Source organism: Nuphar pumila, chromosome 2, assembly GCF_984573655.1.
Source record: "Nuphar pumila chromosome 2, dmNupPumi1.hap1.1, whole genome shotgun sequence".
Classification (NCBI taxonomy): Eukaryota; Viridiplantae; Streptophyta; class Magnoliopsida; order Nymphaeales; family Nymphaeaceae; genus Nuphar; species Nuphar pumila.
Genome location: NC_143250.1, coordinates 104,985,595 through 105,002,953, shown reverse-complemented (window position 1 = coordinate 105,002,953; position 17,359 = coordinate 104,985,595). Strand labels below are relative to the sequence as shown.

General features: G+C 40.5%; 1 pseudogene; it reads left to right on the top strand.

Moving 5' to 3' along the window:
- Positions 1 to 1,677: 1,677 nt before the first annotated feature.
- On the top strand, positions 1,678 to 4,904 carry LOC149846542 (pentatricopeptide repeat-containing protein At5g39680 pseudogene; annotated as a pseudogene).
- The last annotated feature ends 12,455 nt before the right edge of the window (positions 4,905 to 17,359 follow it).

Genomic DNA, 17,359 nt, shown 5'->3' with positions numbered 1-17,359 from the left:
TTTAACAATAAATCCTTGTTTCTGTAAGTACATGAAGTTATGCATGTTCACATCTTAAAAGAATCCAAACACCTACATGAGTATTCAAAACGTATGCCCACACAATGAATTCAGGTACCTTGGACTCTTGTCAATAAGTTAATTATCAAGCAGAATCAATTGTAGAACCTGCCTTTTTTCTCAATGTTGCCAATATCGGTTTCGGCCTTAAATTCAAAGAATCAGCTAATTCTGACTCGAAACTGAATAGAGCTAAATCGGCCATTTTTTCTTTTTTTAAATATAAAAATTATTACGGTTTAGGAAAGATTATTAAAATATTTAAAGATTTTAAAAATCTTAAAATATTAAAAATTGGCCAAGTGCTGAATTTGCACTTATCAAATTGTTTTTTTGGCTGATATGATACAACACTGCTCTTTCTTTCTGAAAGCATCCGGTCCTTGGTTTTTCGGTTCCCATCACAGCTCCATTTTGAGGTTTTTTAATTCCCCATCAAAGTTTGATGCTCTAAAGCTCAACAGAACGGAACTCGGGCTCTAAGCAGGAAAAGAATTCAGTTCCACCCAATACCATGTTTCCTGACAAATAGCATCAAGATACTCCGAAGCATAGCATAGTCTCCCTCGTACTTGATACAGCCTAGTGTATCGTGTTTCAAGTTTTCCCGTATTAGGTACTGGTAGGAAGCCTCTTCCAGAAACCATAATAGAGGTATCCAATGATAAAAAAACTCATCTCCATTTATTTGAGAAATTATACCCTCTCTAGTAAAATCATGTCATCTTTGGTATAATCTTGTTTTTTCTTTTTTGGAAAAATGGTCCTCTTACCCATTAGAATAATGGTATTTCAAAGAATAGCTAGAAGATATTTTTCGCATATGCACTCACCTGATTTTCACTGAATTTGGGGGCATTTTTTATGATTTTACCTTTCCGCTAAAACATTAAAGCAGCTTTCACTATCACCAATCTATCTAAACTCAACTTTTGTTAGAGAAACTTGACTTTCGTGAGATTCGCCTGTACATCAAACTAGCAAACTCAGTTGCAAAACCTAGTCCCCACAAAACTAAAAAAATCTCAATCATGAAATTTGCTTTTTTTTTTAATTGCTTCTTTTCTTCCACTCCACTCCCATCACCACTAACATCATCTTTACCACGATTATCACTACCACCACCATCTTTACCATCGTCGTCACTACCACTTACCATCATCCATCACTATTGTCATCACTACCATTATCCCCACCACTATCAATCACCATTTTTCATCCCCACTACTATTTTCATCATCGTTATTATTATCACCACCACCACCACCACCACCATCATTGCTATCACTTTCATTCACCAACTACCATTACCATTACCAACGTCATCAATGCTGCCACCATCTCCATTCACCATTATCATCATCAATACCATCACCACCACCACTAGGTTTTGCTAGTCTTTAGCAATTAGGTTTTACAATTGAGTTTCACTATTCTATTACAACTGAGTTTTAGTATTATATTATAATAGAGTTTCGTAATTCTATCACAATTGGGTTTTGTTATTCTATTGCAACCTAGTTTAGTTATTCTATTGCAACTAAGTTTTGTAGGTGAAAGTCAAGTTTGATAAAACTTAAAAAGCTATTCTATTTTGCTGGATCGATAACGGTGGTGATGAATGGTGTAATGGTGGTGATGACAGTGATGATGGGGGCGGTGGCAATGGCGATGCTGGTGAGTTTTGCTATTTTGATGTATAATCGTGTTTTGCTGGCAAATTTTGAGTTTTGCTGAAGCTGTGAGTAGGGTGGTCCACAAGCCTAGCAGCCCAATGGGCCAAGCTGACCTGACCTGTCATGTGCCCGGTTTGAATCAAGGTTTTAGGCCTGAGCCCATTTAGCTACTGGGCTGAAAGCCGGCTCGTTATATATGTGGGTCGGGTCTTGGTCAGCTCGCAGGCTACTGGGCTGGCTTGACGAGCTTAAATATGTATTAATTATTAATAATATAAAATAAATAAATTTAATTAATTGCATAGTAACTCGATAACTATTATTATTTACCTAATTAGTTGCATTAAGTTTATAAAAATTAAAAAAATAATTAGTTGGGTACATGGGAACTTGTGAATTATTTATTAGTTGCACTAATTAATTGGGTTTGGGCTTGGTCGGGCCCAGCCCGGCTAGCCCGCTTCACATTGGCTCATTGGGCCAATGAGCAGGGTCATGGGCTGCTCTTCAAATCTGAGCCTGTTAAGAATCGTGCCATCTCCGGGCCTGGCCGGGCCGAGCTCTAAATGAGCCCAGTCCAGGCCGCCCGATACCCACCCCTAGCTAGCAGTGAGTTTTGTTGGATAGTTTTAGCTAAAAATCGTTAAGAATGCCCTCAAATTCAGCAGAAATAGGGTCCATGGGTTGCTCTAAAATACCATTATTCTCAGGCATAGTATGGCCATTTTTTATTCTTTTTTTAAGGCTTTTTTTTATTACATTATAAGTGAATATCATATTCGTTGCTATCAACATCCTTTTGAATACAAACAAAAATGTCATTCTGCAAAGATACGATGTGTCATTAAAACGTTTAAACATTACAAACAAAAAAGAAATTATAATATGGTAATGATTGATTTAAATGTGTATATTTAATTGTTTTAATTCGTAATTATTTTTATAAAAATATATACTTATTAATTTTTAGAAACTTGCACAAATTTCTTGAAAAATCGTATAAATGTCTATTAGAAATTCGTATCAATATTTTTTTTAAACTATTTCAATGTCCATTCCAAGTAAAGTGTATCCAAAACTTTTCAAACTCTTATGCACCAGTTCCCTCATCCAGGTCTACCAACCATAGTCACAACTGTTTGAAAATATCGCGATAAAAATGCAATACTTTCAAAAGCCGACATTATACAGAGGAAGGCGTGATATTTTCAGAATATCACCTGTTGTTAAGATGCCATCTTTTTAACCCGATATTAACACAACAAAAACGCTTTTGCCTAGTTTTTTATATTACTGTATTTTTACTTTCATTTTCATATATTTTATATATTTAGATAAACTGATATTTTTTAAGATTTCTCAAAAAAACACACTTTTTCAAATACCCATTGCAAGAGGAAATGGAATTAGGCTATTATGGTTTGGGCAGTTTGACCCCCTTGAAGTAGAAACATTTGTCACCCTGTATGAATGTTTAGGCGGGTGATGGAATATGGAAAACCGAGGCTTTTTTGTAGAGCCTTTGGAAAGATTGATTGTGTCAGTGAGAATTGCCATTTTCCTACGAATTTGAGCTCTTCTAACCTGGCCCTTTGCATTAACCTCTTGAAGAACGCAACGGATACAAGACAATTAGAGCATGGTAAGGCGGTTCATGCTCATACGATGAGAACACAGTCGGATGGCAACTTGGTCGGAGCAAATACACTCATCAATTTGTATGCCAAGTGTGGCTCTGTGGCTATTGCGCGCCATGTGTTCGATAGAATGTCTGAGAGAAACGTGGTCTCTTGGTGCTCACTGATGGCTGGATATTTACAGAATGGTTATGCAGGGGAGGTTCTAACTCTGTTTCAGATGATGGTGGGTGATAGATTGGAGCCAAACCACTTTGTGTTTTCAACAGTTATTGGGTCATGTTCGGCTCTTCTCGATCTCAATGGAGGTAAACAACTCCATGCTTGCGTGGTCAAATACGGTTTTACGTCATATGTGTATGATGAGAATGCCATTCTTGTCATGTATTGCAAGTGTGGTGATTTGGAAGACTCCCTGAAATTTTATTATGGTATGAATGGATGGGATATTTCATCATGTAATGTCATGGTTTTTGGGTTTATGAGACATGGGTGTCATCAGGAGGCCTTGGAATTCCTTACCAAAATGCCTGTTAACCATGAAGATTGGGATAACATCACGTATGTCACTGTTCTTAATTTATGTTCTAGTATGAAATATTTAAGGTTAGGACTACAAATCCATAACCAGATAATGAAGACTCAGGTTGAGCTTGATGTGTTTGTCAGTTGTGCTCTTGTTGATATGTATGGGAAATGTGGTGAACTTGAATGTGCTAGTAAAGTTTTCTAGCTTTTGCAGGGATACCGGAATGTCATCTTGTGAACAGCACTCATGTCTGCCTATGCTCAAAATGGGCTTTTTGAGGAAGCTTTGAATCTGTTGTCTCATATGTGCTTTGAAAGAATTTAGCCAAATGAGTTCACATATGCTGTATTATTGAACTCCTCTGCTTGTTTATCGGCTCTAGATCATGGGAATCAGCTGCATTGCCATGCCAAGAAGATGGGCTACATCACACATTTGCCTGTTGGAAATGCACTTGTCAAGAGTGACAGCATTGAGAGTGTGCTTATGGACTTTGATTCTCTGGATACTAGAGATGTAATTTCATGGAATTCAATGATTTCTGGATATTCCCACCATGGCCTTGGGGCTCAAGCTCTACAGACCTTTAAGCATATGTTTGTGGCTGACGAGGCTCCAAACCATGTTACCTTTGTTGGGGTGCTTAGCGCCTGCGGGTGCCTGGGCCTTGTAAATGATGGGTTCTACTATTTGAATCATTTGATGAAAGAATTTAACATTTCACCTGGACTAGAGCACTATACCTGCATGGTTGGTCTTCTGGGTAGAGCTGGATTGTTTGATGAAGCCGAGAGTCTCATCAAATCAATGCCAGTTCGTTGTGACGTTTTATGGAGAACTCTGCTCAATGCTTGCCAAGTTTACAAGAATGCAGCTTTAGGAAAGAAAATTGCAGATTTCATCCTTCGATTTTATCCAGATGATGCAGGGACTTGTATACTTCTATCAAATATCTATGCTACATCAAGAAGATGGACTGAAGTAACCGAGATACGTAGGTGAATGAAGGCCAACGATGTCAAGAAAGAACCAGGAGTAAGCTGGATACAGGTGAAAAATCACACGCATGTTTTCGTTTCAGAGGATAGAGAACATCCACAGCTAGGTCACATCTATGGGAAACTGGCTGAATTATTGGCTGAGATAAGAGTTGCAGGATATTCCTTATGTGGCCAGCGTGTTGCATGATGTTGATGAGGAGCAGAAAGAGGAATGCCTTAGATATCATAGTGAGAAGCTGGCTGTAGCTTTTGGACATATCAGCACTCCCAGTGGAACAAATATTCGCATCTTCAAGAATCTTCGTGTTTGCGATGATTGTCATGCTGCTATGAAGTTTATTTCCATTACTACTAATCGGGAAATAGTACTTAGAGATGTAAATAGATTCCACTGTTTCAGGTATGGGATCTGTTCTTGTGGGGATTATTGGTGAGCATTTGGAGGTAGTATATTGTCTAAGTAACAACTTCAAGGCCTTAATCAAGTAGTGATATATTGATACTGATAAGTATGCAGGATGAAAGATACTTTTTGAAAGAAAAAACAGAATTGCCTATATTATTGAAAAAAAAAATACCTGGGAAATAGTAATGCCCATAATCACCTGATAAATATAAGCAAAAAAAATCGCTTAGAGCTCTGATGGTGGCAAGGCAAGAACACTGGCGGTGACTTTTTTTCTCTTCTGCTGGAATGTTGATGCAGCAGTAAGAAAATCAGTGGATGTGGTTTCCCTTGTTCTCACATCTTCTTGCGTGTATGTTTCATCATCTTAGTTGGATAAATTGTGCAGAGGTTCTTATTGCTATAATCCAAATTACTGATCTTAGAATCAACTACGATTTGAGCTTGGTCAATCATCGGTACTTAAACTTTGTCAAGAATAGACTAGCTGATGATCTTGATTCAAGGTTTGGTATTTCATCATATTAATATACAAAGCCAATGGTGAGCTACTCCAAGTGGGAGCTATGATTTTATTCAAAAGATTTCTCTGTATTGTAAATGTGGACTGATGATGGAAGTTGGAACATCTTTGGAGTGCTTTGATGATGCTGTTTCTTGCATGTAACAGTTTAAATCATACTAACAGCTGCCATTCAGTGGGCATTGTGCACCAGAACAAATTGAATCACACTTGAAACAAAAACTACTGTTGATCATGAATTGAAGTTCGTTTTGATTCTGTCAATAAACAAATGATCAGGTGGTGCCCAAAAGGAAAGGTGGTTGGTTAGGAAATCCTTATAAATTAGTATTCTTGTTGTTTGCAGCCCAAATAATAGCTTGCCATGAAAATCCTCAGGAAATTTTCAAAACTTTACTTTTCTTGGATTTTTTTTCTCCAGAAATGTCAACAAAAAAAACAAAGTTGATATTTTATAAATATAAGAAAAGAACTAAAATGATGTATGTTTCCGCAAGATTTTGCTGATACAAATATCAATATCATGATTTTATCAGCAGTTTTAACTTTTACTGACTGTTTTTTTTTTGTCACTATGGAGTTATCGTCACGCCTCATCTCTACTTTTCTCTCTGAAGACCCGTTTGTTGCACGGGGAAGGAAAACATTTTCGCATGAAAATGGCTGCTTTCCCCAGCTGCCTGAAACAAACAGCCCAAATGTGGTATTCCAACCTAGTTTGGTAAACCAACAACCGGTGTGTTATTCCAACCTTCTGATCTAGCCCGTTTCAATATGCACACATCGAGATTAAGGATGTCAACGGGACAGACCTAGGTGGGTCCAAACCTGGATCTGACTTTGATGTGCTGGTGCCAGGTCTGATCAGACCTACCATAAGAAAAACCATACTCAGGTCATATAAAGATTACATGAACCTTTTATTTTTTTACAATGAAAATGTATGGATCTAAATTGGAACTTGGGTTCGGACCCATATGAATTTTTATAAACCATACCCAGTTCCATATACTAATTGGACACTTTGTGTCTGAGCTGGATTCTAATTGGACCTCTTTTTTTAGCACCGAACCCTGACCCTATAGGGTTCGGTAGGGGTCATGTCCGGGTTAAACCCAACTTATTGTCAACCCTAATCAAGATAGAAAGGAAAATGTACAAGAATAAGTGGGACCTAGGAGGTTTCGATGAAGGCAGAGGCTGGATCTGACTCTGTTCTTGTTGAGAGTGCCCTAGAGAGTGAAGACGATGACAAAATGAAACAAGTTGGATCAATGTGGCAGGCCACTTTCTTGGGAAAATCTTGCTATATATGTTAAACCCTGGTTTTCTGAGGAAAATATCAAGGAGAATATACTCATATATAAAAACACTGATCAAAATCCAAAAATTATTCTGAATCACTGATCTGAATCCGAAAACGATCAAAATGTGTAGGGATGTAAACACGTCGGATTTGGGTCAGATCTAGACATTACCAAGTTAGCCTAATCGGATAGAAAAAGATAAAACCAAACCTGCCCAGTATTTACACTTAATCGGGTCGGGTATTTAGTTTGATTCGGGTTCATATTTGAATTCAAAACTCAATACCAAACTCGGATCTGAATATTAATCGGATCCAGATTTGTCAAACAAACGCACCTAATTGACTCATATTTGGGTTGGGTATCTGGTTTTACCCAACCGTTGACATCCCTAAAAACGTGCAAGTCCATTTCTCCATTTCGGATACACCCATTCTGATCTTTGCATTAATGATCCGTATCCAGAAACAAAGTATGGGATTCAGATAAAAAGACCAACCAAACCCGATCCGTATGAACACCTAGGAAGGAGAAGGGTAGTGTGGTCAATCTGTTGGGGTTGCAGTAAGCCCCATTAAATCTGCATCATCCATTCCATCTCTCTCTCTCTCTCTCTCTCTCTCTCTCTCTCTCTCTCTCTTGGTGAATCTGAGTCAGCGTCGTCCCTCACCGCATCGGAGCCACCATCGCTCGACTTCCTCTGCAGCTACACCCCACCAATCGAGCATCGTGTGAATCTGAGTCAGCGTCGTCCCTCACCGCATCGGAGCCACCATCGCTCGACTCCCTCTGCAGCTACGCCCGACCTTAGGGTCATCTTCTGCAGCGTCATCCCTCACCGCATCGGAGCCACCAATGCCTGACCTCCTCTGCAGCTACGCCCCACCGTCGCCTGACCTTTTGTTTCATCCTCTGCAGCGTCGTCGCTCACCGCATCGGAGTCACTGTCGCCTGACCTCCTCTGCAGCGACGCCCTCGCTGAACTGGAGCCACCATCTCGAGCCTGCAAAAGGGATTTTACAAAGTGAAAGGGGTTTTGGCCACCAACGTCAAGGATTTCGGGGTTCCGGCGATCGGCGTCAAGGATTCCAACCACCGACGCCAATCCAACAGTGAGTGGTCTCTCTCTCTCTCTCTCTCTCTCTCTCTCTCTCTCTCTCTCTCTCTCTCTCTCTCTCTCTCTCTTTGCTTGTTGAGGCCATCGACGCCGATATGGCTCTGTTTTGATGCCCTTCCACCCCCTCACCAGACTCCCTCTCGGTCTCTCTCGCTCTCTCTCTGTGAGGAGTTTATCTTTGTGTGGCTTCTATGGCACATAATTGTCATCACCGGTCGAATTTTGGAGCATTTTGGGGCCTTAGCTCTCGCCAGCCTCGTAGCATCAATCATGATGCCCTGCGTGTTTTGGAGAAGTCCCTTAACGATTGGGGGGCTGCCTATTGTCTGCGACAACATGGTGCTTCTGTTCGCTTGCCCTTCCTCGTAACAACATCCTTCTTTCATCACCTCAAAGAGGTTTTCACAGCATGCCTGAAAACCAGATCGTTAATGCTCCATGACATTAGGCAATTCCTGCGAGCAGTGCGGAAGGAGGCGGCAGGGGCTTGCTCTGTTGGTTCCATCCTACATCTGTCGTTCTTTTTTAGGCTTTCCGCGGAGGAACTGCTCAACGGATGCCAGCTTGTTTCGTTGGCGTGGAAACCGTCCTTCAGTTCTGTCATTGGCAGGGCAGAAATTTCAGGAGCTCGAAGGGTCGATTGGTGGTGCTCAGAATGCTTATCGTTGAATTTTTTGCAGCCGCAGCGGTTGTTTTCATTGTGGGTGCGAGCGTCAGGGACGCAGACACCCTGTTTACTGCGCCCGACGAAGCTTTCATCGTTCTGCTCATTTGCCTTCGAATCTGGTTAATACACCATGCGAATCACGAAAGAATGTTACCTTCAGCAATCTGCAGGAGTTATGTTTGTTTGAATCTTTTGAGCCCCAGTTCCAAGCCTTTCAGATGGGATCCATCTGGGTTTCCATCCGTCGGACAAACCAAATTCCTACTGGAAAGTCTCCATTGTCGTCGAAATTGCGTCTTCAGTGGACGACAATTGTGAACTCGCGATGGAGCGATCGTCACAGTTCCCTATAATACCGAAGGCCCCTTTTCGATACTTGGAGAAAAAATCTTCTTGTGAAGATGTTAACATCATTACTCACTCTGCGCTAGAGAATCAAGTTTATGGCTACTTAGATGTTGTGATCCCTGACGCTTTATATTCTGCCCACCCTGTTTTGAAAACTTGCGAGAAAGCAGCCCCTGAAGGATGTATCGTTCTCGGCCGGTGCATAGATATTTCATTTTTATGCCATGTTTTCTCGACGGTTGGCAACATAAAATATATCATCATGGGACCATTTCAGATCATCTTGGAAACTCCTATGACCTACATCTCTTTTCTCACTTCTTGATTTGGAACAAAAGTTTTTTCTTATCAGGCGGATATGGCTCCCGCCTTAGTTTGTGACGGGGGTGGGTTGGGACCACGACTTTTTTTAGGCTCCTCAAGCAGTGCAAATAGACATTGTGCACTGAGTCAATGAAGGGGAATCCTTAGGGGGAAAGGGGGATGATGACCGATTGCTTTCTCAAGTGATGGGCTTTGATGTCAGGACGGCAGCACAACTACTGGGTATCAAGTTATCTGAATCACAACTACATGAAATCTCGAAGGATCTTACGGTCTGTGCTACAACTGTGGTTTTGTCAGTTAATCAGCCTTCTCTGGATGATGTGTCTTCAACGTCCTCTCGTTTGGGGTATACACGAAATGGAAGGGATGTCAGCACGACTATATCTCGCGTGTAAAGGAGAGATGTTGTCTCACCGCGTCGTTCACTCCGGACACGCAGACCTCGAATTTTTTCATATTGTGTCCAATGAAGATGGCTTGCTAGAATATTTGAGGCCTAAACTGCCTGACAAAATGCTTATTCTTGTCTAATTGGATTAGACAGAAAAAATTGGATGTGATTGCTATTTGTGAAACAAAGATACAAGAGGTTTCTATTGCTTCGGTTTTAGAGCTGTGGAGGGGTGTGAGTTTCTGTTTTAAAGCGGTTGTTAATCATGCTGGGGGTATTTTAATTTTGTGGAAGTCTTCATTGGGGGCGACTCAGGTGAACCTGGGTCAGTTTTCAATTTACATTGCTTTCTTTGTACAAGCTCTGAACCGTATGGTCGTGCTTACTGCGGTGTAGGAGATTATTGTTATGGGAGGATCTAAATTGAGTGTTCACTCTGGCTGGTGATTGCCATATTCTATTGGGAGATTTTAACTGTTTATTGTCCATTCAAGATTCAAACAATTTAGTGATGCCCAATCCGTCGATCAGAGGATTCCAAGATTTCGTTGCCACTAATCAATTATACTCCATGCCATTGTCTGGAGAAAGGTTTACTTGGTCTAACCGATGGGCACGACCATGTTGTAGGGTGCTAGAGAGAGTCTTAATTTCAATTGGATTTCTCGAAATCATCCCAGATATAAAGGGTGCAGTCTTCCCCCAACCGTGTCCGACCATGGTCAGGTGATCGTGCAATGGAGAGGAGACTTTAGATTAGTTCATCAATTTTCTTTCGAGCAGTGGTGGTTAACTGAACCAGAGTTTCATTCAGTGGTTGAGGGGTTATGGAGTTCGAGGGTTCATGAAGACAGGGTTGTTATCCGCTATCAAAAGAAGCTTTTGCGCCTAGCTAAGGATATTAAACTTTGGTTGCAAAGGCGGTTTGTGAGTAAGTTTCATGAGATGGCTGCATGGGAGGCAGAGATCTCATCATTGTTCACCCTATTATCTTCCACCGAAGGGTTGTCGGACGCGCAGTTGAAGGGGTTGCAAAGCAGACTTGTTGATCAAACGACGTTATTGAAACGTTAGAGGATAAAAGAGGAGTTGAAGTGGAAGCAGAGTGCTCGGGTGAAATGGTTGGTGGCAGGGGATGAAAATACTTATTTTTTTCATTCATTTGCTTCTGATCGATTTAGATAAAGTATTCTTCAATCGATCATAATTGATGGGGTGTTGTGGGAAGGGCAGAATCATGTGTCAGCGGTCTCTAACTATTTCGAGAAGCTTTATTCTATTCCGCCAAATACAGGGGGTAATATTGGGCATGAGTTATTTCCTTCTCTTTAACCTGATCAGGTCTTAACCGTGCAACGTATGTTTTCAGAAGCAGAAATCATGAACACAATTAAAGATTTTTTGGGTTGGAAGGCATAGGGAGTAGATGGTTTTCCTGTAGATTTTTTCAAAGTTTTTTGGAGAGTAGTGAAGAGTGATTTGTGTACAGTGTTTGGTGAGTTTCATTGTAACTCTAGACTGCCTAGGCAGTGTCATGTCGGATTAATCTCCCTTATTCCAAAAGAAAGTGTCGTCACAGATATTATGTGCTTTCGTCCCATTTCCATAATGGGAGCCTTGTATCGTATAGTCGCAAAGGTTTTAGCATCAAGACTAAAATTGGTGGCATTTAATCTATTTTCTGATTTTTAGTTTGCTTTTATTCCTAATAGGAGAGTTCAACAAGCATATATCTCGGCTTTTGAGGTCATTCATTCCATGCACGTGAGTCGTACTCCTTACTTCGCGTTGAAGCTTGATTTTAATAAAGCATATGATTTTGTGTACTGGCCTTTTCTTTTGCAAGTGGTGAATCACATGAGATTCGGCAGTCATTTTTCCAGATGGGTGTCAGTGCTCCTTACCAATGCACAAGCCATGGTGTTCATTAACGAGGTAAAGGGTGAGCAGTTTTCATTACGGCGCGGCCTACGACAAGGATGCCCGTTATCTCCGCTTTTGTTTAATACAGTGGCAGAAGGACTTGTGGTGGTTCTTAGACGCGCACAAACAAGGGGCCTCGTACAGTCGTTGGATATCCAAGGTTTTTCTGGGCATATTATACAATATGCAGGCGATATGCTAGTCTTTGGAAGGGCTTCACTACAACAGATGTTTCGCGTAAGGCTTGCAAATGTTTCGCGTAAGTCTTATTCTCATATTTTTTGCAGCTTTGTCCGGACTGAGGCTCAATGAAAATAAGTGTTTGGTCATGCTTCTGAATGGCGATCCCACCAGTCAAAACGCAGCGATAAAAAATTCAACTGCGCTTTAGGGCTGTTGTCGATTAAGTACTTGGGGCTCCCCTTACAAGTCAAGTCAACCTCTAAAACATCATGGGCACCAGTTGTTGACAAGGTGTCTTAAGCTCCAGTCTTGGTGTGCCAGATATTTGTCTGTTGCAGGCAGAATTACTTTGATCAAGCATGTTTTGTCAGCGATTCCGGAATTCTTCATGTTGGTTTGTGTCATGCTAGTCAACGTTGAGCAACAACTTAAGCTCGTTCTGTCAAAGTTTTTGTGACGTGGTGTAAATGGACCTTATAAGAGGCACTTGGTGGGATGAGACTCCATCGTTATGCCAAGGATTATGGTTGGCTTAGGAATTTTCGCTTTGCGTAAAAGGAGTGTGGCATTAGCTGTGAAGCAGCGTTGGTTGGCTCATACTTCACAGGATGCATGTGCAAACTTTCTCTGACTGAAATATGGTCTAATCGATTCGCTTGTTGTTCGTTGGGGGGCTCGTGGACCATACACATCGCATTTGAGGAAAATATGGTTTAGGGCATTGCGTTTGTTTCTTGACAGAGATTTGGATGTGGGAGTAGACAGATCTTGGCTTCAATGGGCAGTCTCAAATGAGGGAATTTTCCAAGTCCACAAGGTCTACCCTTCTCTTTTATCTTTAGGTCCGGGCTAGATCCCCAAAAATGCTTTATGGGCGAAGGGATCATCTCTGAGAACCAAGGTATTGGCTTGGTTGATTCTTCATGACCGGATACAAACCCATAACAATATCAAGAGGATGAGGTTTCAGTTTCACAGTTGGTGTGTGCTTTGTCGACAGGCTGAAGAAACCACACATCTTTTTTGGTCATGTGAAGTGTTTCAAGAATTGTTTTCTAAAACTTGGAGGGCTCCATCAGTTGTTGTGCAGAAGGACTGTTTGCGTTAGATCTTATCCTCGGCCCTGCTATAATTAGACGCGAAAAGAAGTGGAGGACTATTTGGAGAGTTTGGTTATTTACAATGTGGTGGTTCATATGGATGGCCAAAAATGATGCTACTTTTCGGGATGTCCCGTTCAACCTTAACCGTTTGACTAATAAGGTCTTGGCTGATGTGTATGCTATCTTACGCATATATCTCAAAGACCTGCCTCTGCCATCAACCGATCCTCATCTAGATGTCTATGGTCCTTGATGAGTTTTTTGTTTTGTGTTTGGGTTTTTTCTGTTTTTTTTTGTTTAAATGGTGTTTTCATGTTTTGTTGTTGTGTTTGTGCTTGTGGGACTCAACGCTTTGTTGAGTTTCACTTTTAAGTAATGTTGATTGCTTTTCGTCTCCCTCTCTCTCTCTCGTATAGAGAGACGATGCCAGGGCGGGTGGCGGAGGAAGAGTAGCTCCCCTCCTTGATGGACTAGCAGAAGCTTCGAGTTCTCTTCCTCCCTTCTCTTCTTTTTTTTTATAATTTTTTCATTTTTTTCCTTTTTTATGATGAAAGAGAACATGGGTTTATGATTTTTTATTTCCCTTTTTCATGAGTGGGTTGGGTCGTTCTCTGATAGTCGGACGAACCCATCGTTGAAGATGTTAAGGATGAAGGAGACGAAGACGATGACAAGGATCAAGGCGGTTAATCTCTTCTCTTTGTTTCTCTCTCTCTCTCTCTCATATTAGGTGGTGCATGGAAGGTTTTTGATGGGCGGACTTGTTCAAGAAATGGGGTTTTAAAGGTTTTTGTTTTGGGGTGATGCTTGAAGCGGGGTTTTTGGGTGGCATGCCCTTGTTGGGTTTGGTAGATTGGTTGCATCTGATATATGGGTTTCTGTGATTCGTGGTATTTTTCGTTAGCTTTTTACTTGGATGGTTTTGAGAATGAGTTGATCTGTTCTTTGACAAACCTAGATTGGAATGGTTTATGAAGGTGTGGAATGAGGTGATTGTCGATTCTGTGTGGTGTTTTTTTTTGCATGTCTGCTTTGCTTTCTGAAATTCTATTTGGTACGTGCACGCTGGAGGCATTTGAGTGAATGGGGTCTTTCCTTTAGTGGGAGAGTTTGTTCTTTGGTATAGTTGCTATTTGATGGAAGTTTGTTGTTCAAGGTGAAATTGGCTTGTTATTGTTACAACATGTGATGATTGAAAGGCTTGTGAAATCGTGATGCTTAGGACTTTGTTACTTGTAGAATATGTTTTCTGTGGACTATGTTGTAATTGTTGTCAAGCCGGATCTATCTTGGTTGGCTTTGGCCTGAATTCCACATGCAGGGATATAGGAAACGTAATCGATTCTCTTTAAGATGTGAATACTTGGTTCATCTTTTTCTTTTTTTTACTTTGTCTATTGGTTGCGGAATGGAGACACATATATACATGCACACAATGCTTAACTTGTTTAGTTGATACATCTATGAGGAATTCTTCTGCATTTCATATATGAAAAAGTTTCAATTATTATGCTCTTACATTTTTATCCTTAATGCTTGTTGGTTTTACCTTTTTCCTGCAAAGCTTGATAAAGTGAGTGTTTGGAAGAACTCATATATCTTGAAAAGGTGGATAAGTTGGGATACTAGATTCTCAAATACAGATGAATATCCAAGTTTATCTCTCTTGGTAGGATATGCAGGCGTATCCAAAGGGAAATTGATTGCCTATTGACCTGATGGTTTGTGGTGTATAGAATTTGCATCATCTCGGCTACCACTTTAGTTCATTCATATGGATCCATGCGACATGTCAAATGGTGTCTGGTTCAAATCCCTTTAATGTATTCTTTTTAATTCTGAAAATTAAAAAAAAAGGATTGTAAACTTGGTAAAATCTACAAACCTCCATCCCAAATTCCCAATACAAAGTTATGGTTATCGAAGGACTAGATGAACATATTCTTGAAAAGTGTCTAACCTCTATTTGTCTTCAAAATGTGCATTGAGACTAGATGAAATGAGGTATCAAGTGTTTATGCTCTCTCTAGAATGACCTGTAATGTAGCTTAGTGCATGTGATCTCACAGATACAGGTCCAGCTGAAAACCACATGAGACCTAGATGCTTGAGTTATGATATGATTGAGCTGATTTCTTTGGCCGGTTTTGTTTTGCCTGACATCTATTTATAGAAGTGTAACTGGGTTTTATTTTTATTCTTTGTTATTTGCCTTTTCTTATGACTTGTATTTGTTTTGTTAGGATACTTGTCCTTGGAAATATGTTTGGCCTGATTCTTGGGACATTTCTGGATCTCCATACTGAACCATAACATAAATATATGTCAACCCAGTGAGAACACATGAATGCCACTGGGTTTATTTGCTTGAAGGTTGTTTAATTAAATGACCAAATTGGATTTGATTGTCCATTATCAGCACATACTCATGTTCACATATGCACATTTTGAATTTTGATATTTTGTCATGTTTGCTCTGTCACTTAGACACTTGACCTAACATGCTTCTTGCATTGGTACGAGTGTGTTCTTGGTGGCATGCCATTACACACTTATGCTTTTGATGATGTGAAACCCTTTACTTTGTGGTTACTTTCTTTCCTTCTCTTTAAAAGTTGTCATTGATATGAGTGTGTTCTTGGTTTCATAACATATAATTATGCAATAAGAATTTGCATAGTACTATGTGTACATGTTCTATGCTTGTTGAAGCAAGCTGCCAAGCACCCTTTGTCACCTAGCTCTGTTCCGATTATCACCCGTCAATGGAATCATGGAACCTACCCTATCTTTGCTGGCACGCACCGAAGGATTTGCATGTTCACCAGACATGCCTATGAAAATGGAATAATATTTTTTTGCATGTGGGAACTAAAGAACAAGTTGAAGATGTGTTTACCAAAAGTATTTCACCTTCTCACTTTAAGACATTTATTTTCAAACTTGAAATGATTCTATTATCATCATCTCAAGTTTGATGGGGAGTGTTAGAATGTAATATAGTTTTCACGTACCCCTCATTAGTGTATATAGTTTAATTTATAGGGGCATTTTTGTAATACTATCTTAGATAGTTGTGAGGTCAAAAAAATTTGTCTTGTAATGTAACAAAGAAGTTATTCCTTTTATAGGGTTGTATCCTCTTTGTCTCGGACCGAGCCCTCGGAATGGGGCATGTGCAGTGCGAAGCTCTACTGAGTGGAAAATGCATCAAGTGTAGGAACGTGCATTATGTGTTGGCTTGATCGGTGACGTGCAGTGATAGCACGATACGCGATAGGCAATGGTATCATTGTTAGTGCACCATTTTGTGTCTGCACGGGCATGAAGCGTTGTTTGGTTAAGCAGTGTCAGCGGATCAGAGGATGTTGCCTTTGGAGATTTGGTTAAGAATCACTTGGCTTGCAGGAGTTTTCCACGCGTAGCGTTTGGACGCACGAGGGTGTGTGTGGGTTAGGGCTAATTCTCTTAATGATCACCTTAGGTGATTCTAACCGAGTATGGTGACTCGAGGTTAGGCGAGTGAATGTCTAGGCCCCAACGAATGGGTCTGAGTGATGTTTTTCGTTATGGTGTTTAATCATCAATTGGTCTTCGGACTAAAGGCTACAATGTTTTGTTTCTTCAGTAGCGAGGTTTTGTTGTAGCGTGCGCATGGAGTTGCAATACGCTTCATAGCACACAAGGCTAAAGCAAGTTTGTGCTCTTTTCGAAAGTGATAGCTGGTATGAGACGACTATATTCAAAGAGACAGACTAGGTAGAATACGCATTTGGAGATGTGTTTGATCAGCTTTCGCTAGGCAGATGCACATAAGGTGGTGCGCAAGGCCAATGAAATGATTTAGTATATGAAAAAGTGTTGGTGTGCGGCCTTTGGTCGTTAGGCTGGTTAGACTAGGCAGTCTGGCGTGTTGCAGGTTTGCAAAAAATTCTATGCCAATGACAATTTGACATCAAAACAAAAAGATTCACAGAGACTTTGTTGTTCATTGAGTGCGACACTGAAGAGGACAATGATGGTTTATACTGGTTACATAAATTTGCGCAGCTGAAGTATTGTTGATCAAGTACGGAAGCAAGATATTGACAGGATTGTATGGGTCATCTTGTCGATAGTAAACAGAAGTGTAAGGTTATTCAATTTACTAAGGGAACGTGA